This window comes from Mirounga angustirostris, unplaced genomic scaffold (assembly GCF_029215605.1).
Source record: "Mirounga angustirostris isolate CCGP_5_RB_7025 unplaced genomic scaffold, mMirAng1.0.hap1 SCAF_2, whole genome shotgun sequence".
Taxonomy (NCBI): Eukaryota; Metazoa; Chordata; class Mammalia; order Carnivora; family Phocidae; genus Mirounga; species Mirounga angustirostris.
Window position 1 is genome coordinate 155,690,962 of NW_026991710.1, and position 18,908 is coordinate 155,709,869.

Sequence of the window (18,908 nt, forward strand, 5' to 3'; positions counted from 1 at the left end):
ATCCTGGTGAACAGACTTTTTTTTTTTTTTCAAATTGAAAAAGGCCTAGAGAGCCAAATTTTGTGAAAAGGATAAAACGTCATGCTAGGTAATATCATGCTTGGTGTGGATATATATTTTTAAATTCTTTTTCTGAAGCACCTTAATAGTGTTTATTTTTCTTCTTTCAAAAAAATTTAGTTGCTTAGAAGTAGCAATAAAAACTAGTTTTTGAGGTATCTCCCAAAAAGAAGTAATTCCTAAAAAGTACTGAGCAAAGGAACACTATTGAAGCAAGTACTTGGTTTCTTAAGGAAAGTGCACCAAAGAGCCAAGCCAATAGCAGTGTATATGCTCTCTTGTATTTGCTTTTTTTTTTTAACAAAAATAATATACAAATTTTACTTAACAGAAAATAGTTTTAAATATTTTTCCATTTTAAGAAAGCAGAGAAATAATGTGGAGTGGAATGCAAAATTCACATGATTTTTACAGGCAAAACTTACGATTTGAAGGAAGTTTATAACCCACTGAAGGTCATTTTTAGCTTCATTCCGTGATTCTTGTATCCAGCCACTGGGACAAGTTGGTTCGTCAGTGTTATAAGATGTAAACGCTAACTACCCTTACAATAGCTCACCTTAATTTCTATTTTTTTCCCTAGATTTTTTTTATTATGTTATGTTAAACACCATACATTACATCATTAATTTTTGATGTAGTGTTCCATGATTTATTGTTTGTGTATAACACCCAGTGCTCCATGCAGAAGTGCCCTCCTTAATACCCATCACCAGGCTAACCCATCCCCCACGCCCCTCCTCTCTAGAACCCTCAGTTTGTTTTTCAGAGTCCATAGTCTCTCATGGTTCGTCTCCCCCTCCGATTTCCCTCCTTCATTCTTCCCCTCCTGATATCTTTTTTTTTTTTAAACATATATTGTATTATTTGTTTCAGAGGTACAGGTCTGTGATTCAACAGTCTTACACAATTCACAGTGCTCACCATAGCACATACCCTCCCCCATGTCTATCACCCAGGCATCCCATCCCTCCCAACCCCCACCACTCCAGCAAACCTCAGTTTGTTTCCTGAGATTAAGAATTCCTCATATCAGTGAGGTCATATGATACATGTCTTTCTCTGATTGACTTATTTCACTCAGCATAATACCCTCCAGGGCCATCCATGTCGTTGCAAATGGCAAGATTTCATTCCTTTTGATGGCTGCATAATATCCCATTGTATATATATATACCACATCTTCTTTATCCATTCAACTGTCGATGGACATCTTGGCTCTTTCCACAGTTTGGCTATTGTGGACATTGCTGCTATAAACATTGGGGTGCACGTACCCCTTCGGATCCCTACATTTGTATCTTTGGGGTAAATACCCAGTAGTACAACTGCTGGATTGTATGGTAGTTCTATTTTCAACTTTTTGAGGAACCTCCATACCATTTTCCAGAGTGGCTGCACCAGCTTGCATTCCTACCAACAGTGTAGGAGGGTTCCCCTTTCTCCGCATCCCCGCCAACATCTGTCATTTCCTGACTTGTTAATTTTAGCCATTCTGACTGGTGTGAGGTGATATCTCATTGAGGTTTTGATTTGGATTTCCCTGATGCCGAGCGATATTGAGCACTTTTTCATGTGTCTGTTGGCCGTTTGGATGTCTTCTTTGGAAAAATGTCTGTTCATGTCTTCTGCCCATTTCTTGATTGGATCATTTGTTCTTTGGGTGTTGAGTTTAAGAAGTTCTTTATAGATTTTGGATACTAGCCCTTTATCTGATATGTCATTTGCAAATATCTTCTCCCATTCTGTCGGTTGTCTTTTGGTTTTGTGGACTGTTTCTTTTGCTGTGCAAAACATTTTTATCTTGACGAAGTCCCAATAGTTCATTTTTGCCCTTCTTCCCTTGCCTTTGGCAATATTTCTAGGAAGAAGTTGCTGCAGCTGAGGTCGAAGACATTGCTGCCTGTGTTCTCCTTTATGATTTTGATGGACTCCTGTCTCACATTGAGGTCTTTCAACCCTTTGGAGTCTATTTTTGTGTGTGGTGTAAGGAAATGGTCCAGTTTCATTCTTCTGCATGTGGCTGACCACTTTTCCTGCACCATTTGTTGAAGAGACTGTCTTTTTTCCACTGGACATTCTTTCCTGCTTTGTCAAGGATTAGTTGACCATAGAGTCGAGGATCCATTTCTGGGCTCTCTATTCTGTTCCATTGATCTATGTGTCTGTTTTTGTGCCAGTACCATACTGTCTTGATGATGACAGCTTTGTAATAGACCTTTGAAGTCCGGAATTGTGATGCCACCAGCTTTGCTTTTCTTTTTCAACATTCCTCTGGCTATTCGGGGTCTTTTCTGGTTCCATAGAAATTTTAGGATTATTTGTTCCATTTCTTTGAAAAAAAATGGATGGTATTTTGATGGGGATTGCATTGAATGTGTAGATTACTCTAGGTAGCATAGACATTTTCACAATATTTGTTCTTCCAATCCATGAGCATGGAACGTTTTTCCATTTCTTTGTGTCTTCCTCAATTTCTTTCATGAGTATTTCATAGTTTCTGAGTACAGATTCTTTGCCTCTTTGGATTTATTCCTAGGTATCTTATGGTTTTGGGTGCAATTGTAAATGGGATCGACTCCTTAATTTCTCTTTCTTCTGTCTTGTTGTTGGTGTATAGGAATGCCACTGATTTCTGTGCATTGATTTTATATCCTGCCACTTTACTGAATTCCTGTATGAGTTCTAGCAGTTTTGGGGTGGCGTCTTTGGGGTTTTCCACATAAAGTATCATATCATCTGCAAAGAGTGAGAGTTTGAATTCTTCTTTGCCGATTTGGATGCTTTTGATTTCTTTTTGTTGTCTGATTGCTGTGGCTAGGACTTCTAATACTATGTTGAATAGCAGTGGTGATAGTGGACATCCTGCCATGTTCCTGACCTTAGGGGGAAAGCTCTTAATTTTTCCTCATTGAGAATGATATTCACTGTGGGTTTTTCATAGATGCTTTTATGATATTGAGGTATGTATCCTCTATCCCTATACTCTGAAGAGTTTTGATCAAGAAAGGATGTTGTACTTTGTCAAATGATTTTTCTGCATCTATTGAGAGGATCATACGGTTCTTGTTCTTTCTTTCATTAATGTATTGTATCACATTGATTGATTCGTGGATGTTGAACCAACCTTGCAGCCCAGGGATAAATCCCACTTGGTCGTGGTGAATAATCCTTTTAAAAATGTACTGTTGTATCCTATTGGCTAGTATTTTGGTGAGAATTTTTGCATCCATGTTCATCAAGGATATTGGTCTGTAATTCTCCTTCTTGATGGGGTCTTTCTCTGGTTTGGGGATCAAGGTAATGCTGGCCTCATAAAATGAGTTTGGAAGTTTTCCTTCCATTTCTATTTTTTGGAAGTTTCAGAAGAATAGGTATTAATTCTTCTTGAAATGTTTGGTAGAATTCCCCTGGGAAGCCATCTGGCCCTGGGCTTTTGTTTGTTGGGAGATTTTTGATGACTGCTTCAATTTCCTTAGTGGTTATAGGTCTGTTCAGGTTTTCTTTTTTCTTTTTTCTTTTTTTTTCTGTTCAGGTTTTCTGTTTCTTCCTGGTTCAGTTTTGGTAGTTGATACATCTCTAGGAGTGCATCCATTACTTCCAGATTATCTAATTTGCTGGCATAGAGTTGCTCATAATATGTTCTTATAATTGTTTGTATTTCTTTGGTGTTGGTTGTGATCTCTCCTCTTTCATTCATGATTTTGTTGATTTGGGTCATTTCTCTTCTCTTTTTGATAAGTCTGGCCAGGGATTTATCAATCTTGTTAATTCTTTCAAAGAACCAGCTCCTAGTTTCGTTAATCTGTTCTACTGTTCTTTTGGTTTCTATTTCATTGATTTCTGCTCTGATCTTTATTGTTTCTCTTCTCCTGCTGGGTTTAGGCTTTATTTGCTCTTCTTTCTCCAGTTCCTTTAGGTGTAGGGTTAGGTTGTGTATTTGAGACCTTTCTTGTTTCTTGAGAAAGGCTTGTATTGCTATATATATTTTCCTCTTAGGACTGCCTTTGCTGCATCCCAAAGATTTTGAACAGTTGTGTTTTCATTTTCATTGGTTTCCATGCATTTTTTAAATTCTTCTTTAATTTCCTGTTTGACCCATTCATTCTTCAGTAGGATGCTCTTTAGCCTCCATGTATTTGAGTTCTTTCCAACTTTCCTCTTGTGATTGAGTTCTAGTTTCAAAGCATTGTGGTCTGAAAATAGGCAGGGAATGATCCCAATCTTTTGGTACCGGTTGAGACCTGGTTTGTGACCTAGGATGTGATCTATTCTGGAGAATGTTCCATAGGCACTAGAGAAGAATGTGTATTCTGTTGCTTTGGGATGGAATGTTCTGAATATATCTGTGAAGTCCATTTGGTCCAGTGTGTCATTTAAAGTCTTTATTTCCTTGTTGATCTTTGCTTAGATGATCTGTCCATTTCAGTGAGGGGGGTGTTAAAGTCCCCCACTATTATTTTATTGTTGTCGATGTGTTTCTTTGCTTTTGTTATTAATTGCCTTATATAATTGGCTGCTCCCATGTTAGGGGCATAGATATTTACAATTGTTAGATCTTCTTGTTGGATAGACCCGTTATGTAGTATATAGTGTCCTTCCTCATCTCTTATGACAGTCTTTGGTTTAAAATCTAATTTGTCTGATATAAGGATTGCCACCCCAGCTTTCTTTTGGTGTCCATTAGCATGGTAAATGGTTTTCCACCCCCTCACTTTCAATCTGGGGGTGTCTTTGGGTCTAAATGAGTCTCTTGCAGACAGCATATCGATGGGTCTTATTTTTTTATCCAATCTGATACCCTGTGTCTTTTGATTGGGGCATTTAGCCCATTTACATTCAGGGTAACTATTGAAAGATAGGAATTTAGTGCCATTGTATTGGCTGTAAGGTGACTGTTACTGCATATTGTCTGTGTTCCTTTCTGGTCTATGTTGTTTTTATGCTCTCTCTTTGCTTAGAGGACCCCCCCCCCCCTTTCAATATTTTTTGTAGGGCTGGTTTTGTGTTTGCAAATTCCTTTAGTTTTTGTTTGTCCTGGAAGCTTTAAATCTTTCCTTCTATTTTCGATGACAGCCTAGCTGGATATAGTATTCTTGGCTGCATATTTTTCTCATTTAGTGCTCTGAATATATCATGCCAGTCCTTTCTGGCTTGCCAGGCCTCTGTGGATAAGTCTGTTGCCAATCTAATGTTTCTACCATTGTAGGTTACAGATCTCTTCTCCTGAGCTGCTTTCAGGATTTTCTTTGTCTCTGAGACTCGTAAGTTTTACTATTAGATGTCGGGGTGTTGACCTATTTTTATGGATTTTGAGAGGGGTTCTCTGTGCCTCCTGGATTTTGATGACTGTTTCCTTCCCCAAATTAGGAAAGTTCTCTGCTATAATTTGCTCCAATATACCTTCTGTCCCTCTCTCTCTTTCTTCTTCTTCTGGGATCCCAATTATTCTAATGTTTTTTCAGCTTATGGTATCACTTATCTCTCAAATTCTGCCCTCGTGATCCAGTAGTTGTTTATCTCTCTTTTTCTCAACTTCTTTATTTTCCATCATTTGGTCTTCTATATCACTGATTCTCTTTTCTGCCTCATTTATCCTAGCAGTTAGAGCCTCCATATTTGATTGCATCTCTTTAATAGCCTTTTTGATTTTGACTTGGTTAGATTTTAGTTCTTTTATTTCTCCAGAAAGGGTTTCTCTAATAACTTCCATGCTTTTTTCAAGCCCAGCTAGTATCTTTAAAATCATCATTCTGAACTCTAGTTCCAACATCGTACTAATGTCTGTATTGATTAGGTCCCTGGCAGTAGGTACTGCCTCCTGTTCTTTTTGTTGAGGTGATTTTTTCTGTCTTGTAATTTTGTCCAGAGAACAGATGAATGAAAGAACAAAATGCTAAAAGGGTAACAACATCCCCAGAAAATATACACTAAACAAATCAGAAAAGACCTGAAACCGGGGGGAAAGAAAGGGAAAGAAAGAAAAAAGAAAAAGAAAAAGAAAAAGATAAAAACAAACAAAAACAAAACAAACCAAAAAAACCAGAATATGATCAAATATGATCAGGTGCATAGACCAGTGCCACAAACTAGATTTTGGGCATATTTTGGTCTGTTAGAAGAAAGTGCCTCCCAAAATTTTAAAGAAAGAAAAACTTATATATGTACAAAAGTAAGGGTTAATATGATGAAGGGATGGAATATGATTCCAAGTAAAATGAAAATTATAAAAGATTTTATAAAAGGAATTGATAAAATAAGAAGTTGGTTGAAAAAAGAAAGAAGAGAATTTAAAAAAAGGAGGGGGGAGAGAATGTGATCAGGCAGGATATTAGAACAAAGCCATACACTAGAGATTTAGGTTATATTTTGATCTGTTAGAAGAAACTGTATCTCAAAATTTTAAAGAGAGAACAACTTATATGTATATATATATAAAGGGGTAACTACTATGAAGGGATAGGATATGACTCTAAAAAGGAAAAATAAAAAATATTTTTTAAAAAAGGGATTGATAAGATGTTGGTTGAAAAAGGGAAAAAGAAAATTTTTAAAAAAAAGACAGTTAAAAAAAATTAACTTTGAAAGACTGAAGAATCATGGTAAACAAGCCATGGATTCTATGTGCAATATTCCCCTAGCGCTGGAGTTCTGCTGTTCTCATTGATCGGTAAACTTGGTCTTGGCTGGCTGTTCTTGCTGATCTTCTGGGGGAGGGGCCTGTTGCTGTGGTTCCCAAATGCCTTTGCCAGAGGCGGAATTGCCCCGCCCTTGCCGGGTCCGGGCTAAGTAATCTGCTCGGGTTTGCTCTCAGGAGCTTTTGTTCCCTGCAAGTTTTCTGTACAGCTTTGGAGGCCAAGAGTGAAAATGGTGGCCTCCCAATCTCCACCCCAGAGGAGCCAAGAACTTGGGGCCCCACTCCTCAGTGCACCCCCAAAGAAAAGCAGTCAATCACTCCCATCTCCCTGGTCTCCGGCCGCACTCCGTGCTCACCTGGCCTGTGACCAAGTGTTTCTATCTCTGGCACCCGACTCGGTGTGAAGTCTTCAAACCCAACAGATCCCTGTGGTGCGCTCCCGCACCGCTCCCCCTGGGGGAGGAAGGGGAGTCTCCCCAGATCTGCCGCTTGTTGGGTCCCTGCTGGAGGAGCAGTGGCCCAACTGTGCCGCGGATCATGGTTTATGGCAACCCCGAGCTGCAAGCCCGCACCTCAGCTCCGTCTCTGCAGCCGGCTTCCCCGCTCCGATACCTGGGAGCTCTGCCACACTCAGGCACCTCCAGTCTTTCTGTGACCCCGAGGGTCCTGAGGCCACACTATCCCAATGAGGGTTCCACCCCCCGCTTAGCCACTGGAGCGACGTCCCTCAGTGGAGCAGACTTCTAAAAGTTCCGATTTTGTGCTCCGTGGCTCTATCACTTGCCAGAAGCGGCCAAGGGAGCTCCCCTACCCCGCCATCTATCCTCCAGAATATCACCTCAGATTCACTTCGCACGTCCTACCTTCCAGAAAGTGGTGGTGGCTTTTCTGTTCAGAGTTGTTGCTATTCTTTTCTTCGATCTCCTGTTGAGTTCATAGGTGTTCAGAATGGTTTGATCCCTATCCAGCTGAATTCCTGGAACCAGACGAAATCCAGGTCTCCTACTCTTCCGCCATCTTGCTCCACCTTTCCTGTTGTATTTGCTTTTTTAAAAAGCCTAAGTGCTTTATAGTAAGTTCTTATAATGGCACAGTCAATTTTGCAAAAAGAAGAGAACTCTGAAGGAGGCAATATGAATTGTTAGGCATGAGATGACCCTGGAGGTAATGAACTGAGAGGTGAAAGCATTTCTTTATTCTAATTTAAAGGTGGGTAGTCTCCTATCTTGGTTACAAATCTGAGCAGTGTTCCTTTGGGTTGCCCCACTGCTATGGTTATCAAAAAGCAGGTATAAGAACAAGACAATTAATAGGATAAATGGAGGTGGGAAAGCAGAGCTGAATAGGTAACAGAAGTATGAGCTAAGATCAGGAAGAGTTAATCAGCATAAGATGCCAAGTTAAGACTACAGCAACTATGAGAACCAGATTCTAAGATCCAACCCAAGATCTGAACCACTAGAAGAAAACAGAGAAACAAGATTTATACTAAGGATCTTATCCAACTGTCCGTTTGCTCACCCTACACATAGAACTTCATGGACCCAACATCTCACCCTGTGCTAAACTATTAGCAATTGATTTTTCAGCTATCTTGACATATAATATTTGAGGGTGGAACTAGAGTGGAGGGGGTGCCTGGGTGGCTCAGTCAGTTAAGTGTCTGCCTTTGGCTCAGGTCATGATCTCAGGGTCCTGGGATTGAGTCCCATGTCAGGCTCCCTGCTCATTGGGGAGTCTGCTTCTTCCTCTACCCCCTCCCCCATCATGATCTCTCTCTCTCTCAAATAAATAAAATCTTTTCTTTAAAAGATTTTTCTTTAAAATCTTTAAAAGATTTTATTTATTTGAGAGACAGAGAGTGAGAGGGAGCATGAGAAGAGAGAGGGTCAGAAGGAAAGAAGACTCCCCCTGAGCAGGGAGCCCGATGTGGGACTAGATCCTGGGACTCCAGGATCATGACCTGAGCTGAAGGCAGTTGCTTAATCAGCTGAGCTACCCAGGTGCCCTAAAATCTTTTTTTTTTTTAAAGGAACTAGAGTGGAGGTGGGTAGAGGATGACTAATATTTACTGAGCAACAACTAAATACTATGCACTGAAAAGGCAATTCCTATTTGAAAATTACCCCCAAGGTTTGCCTATTTTGGTTTGTCTTCCCCTTGTGTTTCTAGAGCTTAGCAGAAAGAGTAGAAGAAATGAAAGAAATTAGAAGTGCTTTTAAAATACTGGAGCAGGGGCGCCTGGGTACCTCAGTCAGTTAAGCAGCTGCCTTCGACTCAGGTCATGATCCCTGGGTCCTGGGATTGAGCCCCACATCTGGCTCCCTGCTCAGTGGAGAGCCTGATTCTCCCTCTCTCTCTGCCTTTGTCTCTGCCTACTTGTGCTTTCTCTCTCTGTGTCAAATAAATAAATAAAATCTTTAAATAAATAAATAAATAAATATAAATAAAATACTGGAGCAGTTTGGGGGGATTGAGGTAGGGGGAAGGACCCTAAATTCTTTTCAAGGCATCAACTATTTCAGGGCACCTGGGTGGCATAGTCAGTTAAGCATCTGACTCTTGGTTTCAGCTCACGTCATGATCTCAGAGTCATAAGATAAAGCCCAGCACCAAGCCCCAAGCATGGAACTCCGCACTCACTGGGGAGTCTCCTTGAGATTCTCTCTCCATCTCCCTCTGCCCCTCCTGCTCATGTTCTCTCTCTCTCTCTCAAATAAAACAAATAAGTCTTTTAAAAAAAAGACATCAGCTGTTTACAAGAATTTTTAAGGATTATTTATTTATTTATTTATTTTATTTATTTATTTAAAGATTTATTTATTTATTTATTTATTTATTTGAGAGAGAGTGCAAAGGGAGGGGCAGAGGGAGAAGGAGAAGCAGACTCCCCAGGACCCCAGGACCTGAGCCAAAGGCAAACACTAAACAGACTGAGCCACTAGGCGCCCCAACCATTTACAAAATTTTTGAAATTCAAAATTTAGCTTCTTCCAGATTCATCAGGCAGTTCATCTGGAGCAAAGATATTTTGAGTTACCAAATTCTCATTGAGGGTCTTCCCTGGAGCCCATGGTGGGCATTCTTTGTACTCTGAGCTTTCCTACCATGGCCCTTATTTCTTTTCTACTGGAATTTGAAGTGGTTACATAAAACCCAGGGAAAGGAACCAGTTTTTAATATCCAAACCACCAAGTCTAAATCTGGGTTTATGTGCCTCTAAGGCTTCATAAAAGGGGAGGATAACATCAGCTTAGGCCTTACCTCAAACCACAAGACATTTAAATTCTGATTTATGATCTAGGCTGGACTAGTATAAGCTATCAAGAAGTTTCATGTTCCATTGTTTTGGTTTTTTTTATGTAAAGTAAAAGTAAAAGGACTGAACTTACTCAATTCCTTCCTGTTTGGCTAATGGAATTGATTATGGAGTTGGAAGAGGTAGTTAGAGGTCAAAGGAATAGACCAGAATAACCTGTGTTTCCTTCTCAGATTTGCCGTCAATTGACCAAATGATCATAGCCAGGTTCCTCATTCTCTGGGAGTCTCCCTTCAGCCCCAGTCAGAAGGAGACTGCCCTTGACCCTGCACCTAGAGGGTCCCATTCTGACCCTCCTCCTATGGAGGCTCCATGGAGCCAAGAGGACATGCCCACCTGGAAGCCGTGCCTGCCCTCTAGACTTCTCTCCATAGGACTTTGGTTTCCTTTCCCAGTTGGCTCCTAGACCACTTTCATAGTTTGCATGGGTCTCTGGTCCAAGACTGACCTCCCAAGTGTTGACTGGGTCACCAGTGTGCTTATTGTTTTCCCAAATGTTGACCAAGGGAGACTGTTTGTAAAGCATGTGAATGGAACTTGTTTGTGTGACTGTAGTGTCAGTGTGTCTACGTGCATGCCAGCTGAGTGTCTCAAAGATCTGACAGATCCATTGAAAGTAAAAAGGTAAGAGAGACAAGCTGAGGGCTGAGAACTGGCTCCTCCTGGGCTGTCAAGGAATCCCAGAATTTAAATGCAATTTGGCCTTCCAGGTCTTGATGAAAGTATATTTGTTAAGGTATGAGGCTAAAACTTATTTTATTTAACATTTTTAAAGCTTGAATTATGAATTCTAAATATTTAAACACATGCATGTGGGCCACCATGTATATTCTTGTCTTGGGACTCACAAAAGTTAAAGGGGGGCCTGTCTCCAGAACACTTCCTTTTCCTTGATTATAAACATGCTGACTATAACCAACAATGGGTGTTTAAAGGTCTTTGGAAACCTCAACAACCTTAAACTATTTTTATTTCTCTCCTTTCAAGTTTCAAGTGGTTGCAGATAGCAGTCTAGAATTATCCAGGTTGATAACTAAGTCACTTATTGCAAAAAGTTACAAAATTTATAGCAAATGGTAAAATCTCAAGCAGAGGTAATATTTTTCAGAAAACCAATACCACTCTAGCTATTATTAATTTTTCATATCCATATTACACATGTTTCTATGTCCATGTTGCCAGAAGATCACAAGTAATTTTTGTTTTCATTTATACAGCAAAAGTCAGATGAGTTTCCATCATGAGACACATTATGCCATATGCTATGGATATAGACAACTCACTATGAAACTGTGATAAGAGCTATTATAGAAGTGTGTCTGTAGTGTCACAGAAGAGGAACATTAAAGTGCTTAGTTAAAAACAGCTAAGAAGAGGCTCACTGAATCTCAGGACTGGAGAAGAACATAAAGACCATCTAGTCTAAGGCCCAGCACCAGCACAATAAATGAAAATAGACCCCAGTACATCACCATGAGATTTCAGAACACCAGGGAAAGAGATCTTACAAGTTTTTCAAAAGAAAAATGTTTGAGTGTACAAAGGATCAGAACAGCCCCAGACATTTTAACAGTTATACTGGAGTGATGCCATCAAAATTATAAGGAAAAATTATTTTCAACTTAACTTCTAAACCTAGTGATACTATTAAGTTATTCTAAGGGTAAACTAAATATGTTTTTGGACGTAAATTCTCAAAATACACATATTTGTAGGAACTACTGGAGAAGGTACTCCATTTTAAAAAACAAGGGAATAAACCAATAAAGATGTAAACATGGGGTCCAAGTAATGGAATTCGATATCAGAAAAGTAAAAGAAATCCCCAGAGTGATGACAAAGAGTAATCCCAGGATGGTATAGGCCGTAGGCTTAGCAACCAACAAGCCCAGACTGAAAGATCAAAAGGCTCCTTCAGTGATGTCTCCAAAAAGGAAAAAAAAATTGGTAAAAATACTTAATGCATTGAGACATATTGAGAGAGAGCTGGAGGCTGAATTAACAAGACCATAGAAGATGTAGCAGATAAAGAATACCAGCTGGGAGAAATAAATACTTATGCAAGAAAGGAAGAAAAGGATAGTACTCTATGTGGCTCAACTGTGACTAGCATTTATGTACTCAGATTAATTTAAACACTGACAATAGATCTAGCCAAAGTAATATTATGATATATTTATGTTGGGAGAATGGATATATGAATACTGTGCATGTGTTTGCTGGTAGTATAGTGATGGGGATGTAAATTGGCTAAATTCTCATGTTCCATAACTTGGTCAATATAGTGCCTAGAACTGAAGAATCAAGAGATGGCACTATATGCAGATTATTTAGATGCACAGAAGTTTAATACTTAAAAAAAAAACAAAAACAAAAACAAAAAAACTTAGAGTTGAAAATGGTTGCCTCTGGGGAACAGACACCAGTGATTGTGGGGAGAGGAGGAATGGAACTACCTGTAACATAATGAGCTCTGTAGAGGTAATTGACCCTTTAAACTATGAGCATGCATAACCTTGATAAAAACAGAAACTACATTTATTCTATTTCAAAGATTTTATTAATTTATTTTGAGGGGAGGAAGGGCAGAGGGAGAGAGAGAATCCCAAGCGGACTCCATGCTGAGCTCAAAGCCCAATGCGGGGCTCGATCCATAACCTTGAGACCATGACCCAAGGCAAAATCAAGAGTTGGATGCCCAAACAACCGAGCCACCCAGGTGCCCCTACATTTATTTTTTAAACATGAATTTTAAAAGCTCTTTGTTGGGGAAAAATAAATGAATGGGCTGTACTAGATGACAGTCAAAATATTTCAATGTGTACAGGATTTATGGTGTAAAAAGTATTTCCATATACACAATCTAATAAATTTCTGTGTGGTAGGTTATTATTGTCCTCATATTATAGCTGAAGTAATTCAGGTGTAAGGATGTGAAATGCCTTACCAAAGTCCACATGGCAAGGATGTGGCCAGTCAAGTGCAGGTCTCCTACCTCAAGGTGTTTCTATAAAATCACTGCCTTCTAAAGCAGCTCTCTGAGCCTGGAATATTCTGTAAAGGCTGCCTTATTCCTAGGATATTGGTGGAAGTGCAAGTATTTGGCATTACAGTTGGGAAGGACTTTGTAGACAATCTAGCTCAACCCTCTCATTGTACATATAAGAAATGTGAAGCTCACAAAAGACTTCAGGCCACCAAGATGTTCGGTGTGCAAGAGAAAATTTGATCAATGGGAAAACATAACTTAAATTCTCTTGAGTTGCTTGGATCCAGAAATCTTTGCACCATTCTAACAATGTAGGACTCATGGATTATACAATGTCAAGGGAGTTAAACTGTATATAAGTCTGACACCTTTGTGTCACTTTGTCCCTCTTGGGCATGGCTGCAATAGAGTTCTTCCATGGTAACCAATCCAGTTCAATTTCTGGAATGAGAAAGCCTGATGAAAGGAAATCCTTACCACATTTTACAGTTTCTCTCATTGTCAAAGTGACTTCATAGATTGTTATTTTTCAAGCATTTGCAGCCTAGTGACCTGACAACTTTCTACTCTTTTTTGTTTGTATGGTTTACCATGTAAAACAGTCCAACAAAACCCCATACATGGCAAGAACTGAGGAAAGTTTATTTTGCTGGCAGTGCACACAACTTTCTAAACAAGTAAGTTTTTTTCAGGTCAATTAAACTTGTGTTCAATAAAATCACACAGGAGACAAAGGGCTAGAAATGTCAGTTATTGATTACATCTTGGTTACACCTGGAGAGAGGCTCCCCTGACTGAACTTGATTAAAAATCATTTCCAAATCTAAATTTCCACAACATTACATCATTTTACATTATCTTCATCCATGTGTCCTCCCTATACCCCACCCCTCTGAGCTTGCAGACTGAGGGGTCTGCTGAAAATGGTCCAGTCATGTATGCTTCTCAAATGGTACATCAATTAGTTGAAAGATAGCCTGACCCTGGGATAAGCCAAGGCACCATTGGGAAAAGTGATGAATGCTTTCCTTGTCGAGGTAAGTAGAAAATTAAGGGAAAGAACTCTAATATTTCATTTATAAGCATCATAATGGAATGAGCTTCTCCATGTAAGTACATTTTCTAGTCCTCAAAACCTAGCTATATTTTTCAAAGCCTTCATTTTTAACCGTAAAATAGAGATAATAATTGTCTGGCTCATTTTGTTTGTTGTGATCATCATATGAGTGAATGCATTTAAAGCCCCTACCTAAAATTCCTGTCACATTGTAACTACATTTTGGATGTTAGTTCACTTCCTCCCGAAAGTGTCAAAACTCTAAAAGAAAAAAAAAATGTATCTCTTACTTCCCTGACTTGTCAGTAAAAATGAAGTATTGCCACACCAGCCATAGGCTGCTCTCATTTGCTAGTAAGATGATATATATCCAATGGTAGGACATTCTAGTCACTGATCAATAAACTCAATAAAATAGAGTTAGACACCAAAAATGGTCAAAAATGAAATTATCATACCTCCAGATTGTTTATGCTTTTCCAGAGAATATATGAAATTAAGAGTTTTTAAAAAAATTTTTATCATAGATTTAGTTACATTACGAACCAAATAATGTGCATATTTGTAACAATGGTCTATTCTGTCACCAAATGGTACAAAATATCAAATGTGGAAAGGGAGAACCCAAGTTCAAATCCTGACTCTTCTACTCATTACTTGTGTAAACTTGAGGAAATCTCTCCATTCTCAATTCTTTTTCTTACCTGTAAGATATATATTACCTTCCTTAAGAGGCATGCACCTGGTTCATACTAAGTCAACAAATGGTAGCATTTATATTTATCAAAAATAATGTAATTAATCATCATAATACAGATGGGATCCTTATGTTGCTCATCAAAATTAAAATCAAGTTATACCAAGTATAAAAACAATTCAGTTATTTCTGCTTCTCTCAAGAACAGATGCTTCTTAAAATTGATTTATACTAATGATAATGAGATAAATTCCACTGATACATTCTTCCAACAGGTCCCACTATTTACTTGTATTGATCATCTACGATTATCAAGTTCACACTATTGGATAGACCTACAGGAAAAAGATAAGGGACACTAGCATTTATTACCTATTCTATACAAGGCATTGTGATAATTGCTTTAGCATGCATCAATTATGTTATTTGTTCCTATTAAAAACCATATGAGGCAAGAACTAGCTGCCCATTTTTCTTTACCATCTAAGGAAATGAAACTTTGCCAGGTTAAATGCATTGTCAATGATAAGTGACAGAGCTTGGATTAAAATCAGGGCATGTCAGATTTCAAAGCTTACACCCTCCAGTTCATCAGAGATGGAGCTATTCCTTTGGGATTACAAAGGATGTGAAACAGTCTACATTTTAAGGGCATGTCTTTTTCAGAGTCCTGTGAGAAGCAAAGAGTCTCTGCATTCTGGTGAGACTACCATTTTCCTACTTTATTTGTTCCCTCTTATTTAGCATTTTTCCAAATCCTTGAAAAAATGGATGAGGATAAAAATGTTTCTTCCAGTTAACTGCAAAAAATGAGTTCATCAAGACGCTCAAATGGGATATTCTACACCTCTTTTCTTTTTGATACTGTCTGAAAATACCACTTCAGTAAATTGTGGGTTTTTTCTTTCTCATGTCTTTCCTTCTTTTTATTTAAATGGTGCCCCAGGGGTAAAAGATGTACACACTTGTTAAGAGAGAAAATCAAAAGTAATATTTTCATGAAAACACATTTCTGTTGATCAGAAAGAGAAAATGGATGCTGCCTTCCCAAGATACCAAAACAAGCAGTCTATTGAACCAAAGTAAGGTCTTCAAACTAATGTAATACTTACGGGAGTTTCATTCTGTAAAAAACACATTCTGTAAAAAATACTTCATGTAAGGGTCAGACATGTCCAACAGAGTGTGACTTTGTCCAGAATGTAGAAAAGAAAGAACATTTGTTGAGAGTATGTGCAACTGTCTTATATTCTGTCAGATGCTATGGTCTTCCTAGAGACTAAAAGATTGGGAACTTGGTTCTCATTTTACAAATAAGGAAATAGAGGTCCAAAAAGTGATTAAGTGAACTTCCTTTTTAAAAATTCCTAGGAAGTGGAGAAATTAAGATGTGAATCTTACATCTGACTGATGCCAAATAAAAGTTATTTTCATTCTATCATATGCCAGGTGATTTATATAGTGGACTCTAAATACTCACAGTAATGTTACAAAGTAGGTGTGATTCTCTCCATTTGTAAATATCAGGAGGTTGAGGCTTGGGTAGACTAAGTAATTTCTCAGAGCCACATAGCTAATAAGACATAGAGCCAAGATTTTAACCTTGGCTTACCTATCTCCAAAGCCATCGCTTTCCATGGTGTCATGCAGTTTCCCAGCAGAGTTAATGACCACACTGGCCTTAATTAAGTTAAACTAACAGTGGATGTGGAAGTAAGAACCTACAGAAGAATGCCACTGTCTTCTTGGAAGTCATGTCAATTGGGAAGAGTATGGAGGATGTGGTTAGTATGTGCCATGCAGTTTGAGAAACAGATTCTTGACAATGGAAAAAAAAAAAAAAAAAGGAAAGGAAAAAGGGAGTCAACCCATGAATGGAGAAAAAGAAGAATCACAAGTTCCCAAAGTAAAGCTGCTGCAAATCAGTCATAGCTAATATCAAATAGAAAGATAAATGCAGTCATCTGAAGAAATCTGTGACCCAACAAAGCTTCTGATATGGAAAGAATAAGAGCAAATGCAGGGAAAGGCCTCTCTGAGAACCTAGGGTGTGCTTTGACTGATTTAAAAAATACCTTTATGCAAAGTAACAAAATGGTCTTTTTATAGGCAACTTAGGGAAAACATTTAAAAAATAAAATAAAGAAAAATACAAGAAATTAAAAATAATAATAATGTCACAGCATCAGCAGGCGGCCACAACCCCTGCCTTAGTTGGATGTATACTTGTATGTTGTCATTCTGGAAAGAAAAGAATTCTGAGTTTAACTTATACTAACTTCAGTGATCAGTTCCTAAGAGCCCCAGACACTTGTATGGGAGAATATGTAGGATCCCAAAACTTGTCAACCTTCAAGTCCCAAGTGAAATGTTAAAATATCTCAGGGAAGGAAATTGATGAATATAATTAAAAAGATTCAGGAATGGGGGAGGGGCGTGGCAAGAGGATCCAAGAATGATGGGAAAAAAAAGACAAGAAGTGAAAGCAAACTGCATCTGTATATACATATGGTTGAAATTGGAGTTAGATTAGAAATTACTCAGAGGCTAATTAGTGCTCAGAGAGAATGCCTTTGTCACTGGCTTGATCTAAGTACTTTGTTATATCCTGAACAATGGGGGACTGGCTGTGCTGCCTTAGGGTAGTGAGTAATGGCCTGGACCATCTGTGGCTGCTCTCAGGCACCTGAACCCAGGAGGAGCCACCCTCATAGGAACCATCACACCCCAGATACTGAATATGTGCTGTCCCTGCTGCCTGCCTCCAGGGCCCTTGCAGGAGTAAGGATGTCTGATCTTGGAATAAGAAAGAAGATTGTTATTGAAAATAACCTGAAATCCTTGTCTTGTAAAGGATTTCTTTTCTAACTTTTCCTTTTCTTTTTTCTTTTTTCTTTTTGTCTTCCTTTCTAATAGATGTTTTACTACTGGTCTTTGAAGACAGAAAAGAGAAAGAAATGCAGATTGGAACTGCCTGTAATAGAGGGGAAAGAAGATAAGAAAAGTGACCACAGATGCAAAATATGGAGGAGGAGGAGGAGCAATGATAGGATTCAGAAATAACGTAAAACCAGAAAAATATTTTTGAAGACCTTAAAAGTAAGTATGACAGACCACAGATTATTAGGTGCTGGTGTCATACCCGAAAATCTCATTTTCTCATTTGTAAAATGGAGGTAATTGTATATGCCTCATAGGATTTTGCCAGAATAATAATAGCAACTATTTCAGAGTGCTGTCAAAATAAAAGAAATTAATGCATGTAAAGTGTTTAAAACATGTCTAGCACATATTGATAACAATTGTTATCATTTTGTTGATGTTGTTAGTAGTAATATTGGCATTATAGAAAACTGTAAAGTGCTAAACACATTGCCAGGTGCATGCAAGTTTTTAATAAATGACTATTATAATAATAGTAATAGAGCTAAAATGCTATTATTATTACTACTTGAATAAAAATGGGATATATATCTAACTAAAACATTGGAACTAAAAACAAAGAAAACATACCATAAGTGAAAAGACAGAAAGTAAAGGAGACAACGGGAAAGCACAAAACAAGATCAAATTAATAATAATTAAAACAAAAGATCAACTTTCATATAATATAAATATATATATTATAAAATAAAAACAAAAAACAAAGCAAGAAAAAGAAAAAATAAGTTAATCTCCTATGTTGGAAAGGGAGAGAAAATATAATTTGCAGATACTATAATTGTATAATAGGAAAGCACTAGAATAACAACTGAAATACTAAAAGTAAAAAAAAAATTTAGAAAAGTGACAAGCTAAAAAATAAGATTCCAAAAATCAAGATTGCTTCCATATACAAAGAGATATAACAAAAATGTAAGGAAGGAAGATCTCATGCACAATAGTGCATAAAATAGAACAAGACCTAAAGCAAGAATAAGAGTAGGAGAGAAGGAGATGAAGATGTACAGACACACTCATGATACGTAGGAATGAACTGAACAAGAAGTGTGCAGACTTTGAGAAAGAAAGGCATAGTTTCTGTGCATAGACAAAAGACTAATTTCAGAGATAAAATATACTTCTTGTGGAGAAGGTAAAATGATTCATAAATTTATTTAGAAGGAAAAAAACACCTCATAAAATTTAGCAAAAAAAAAAAAAAAGAGA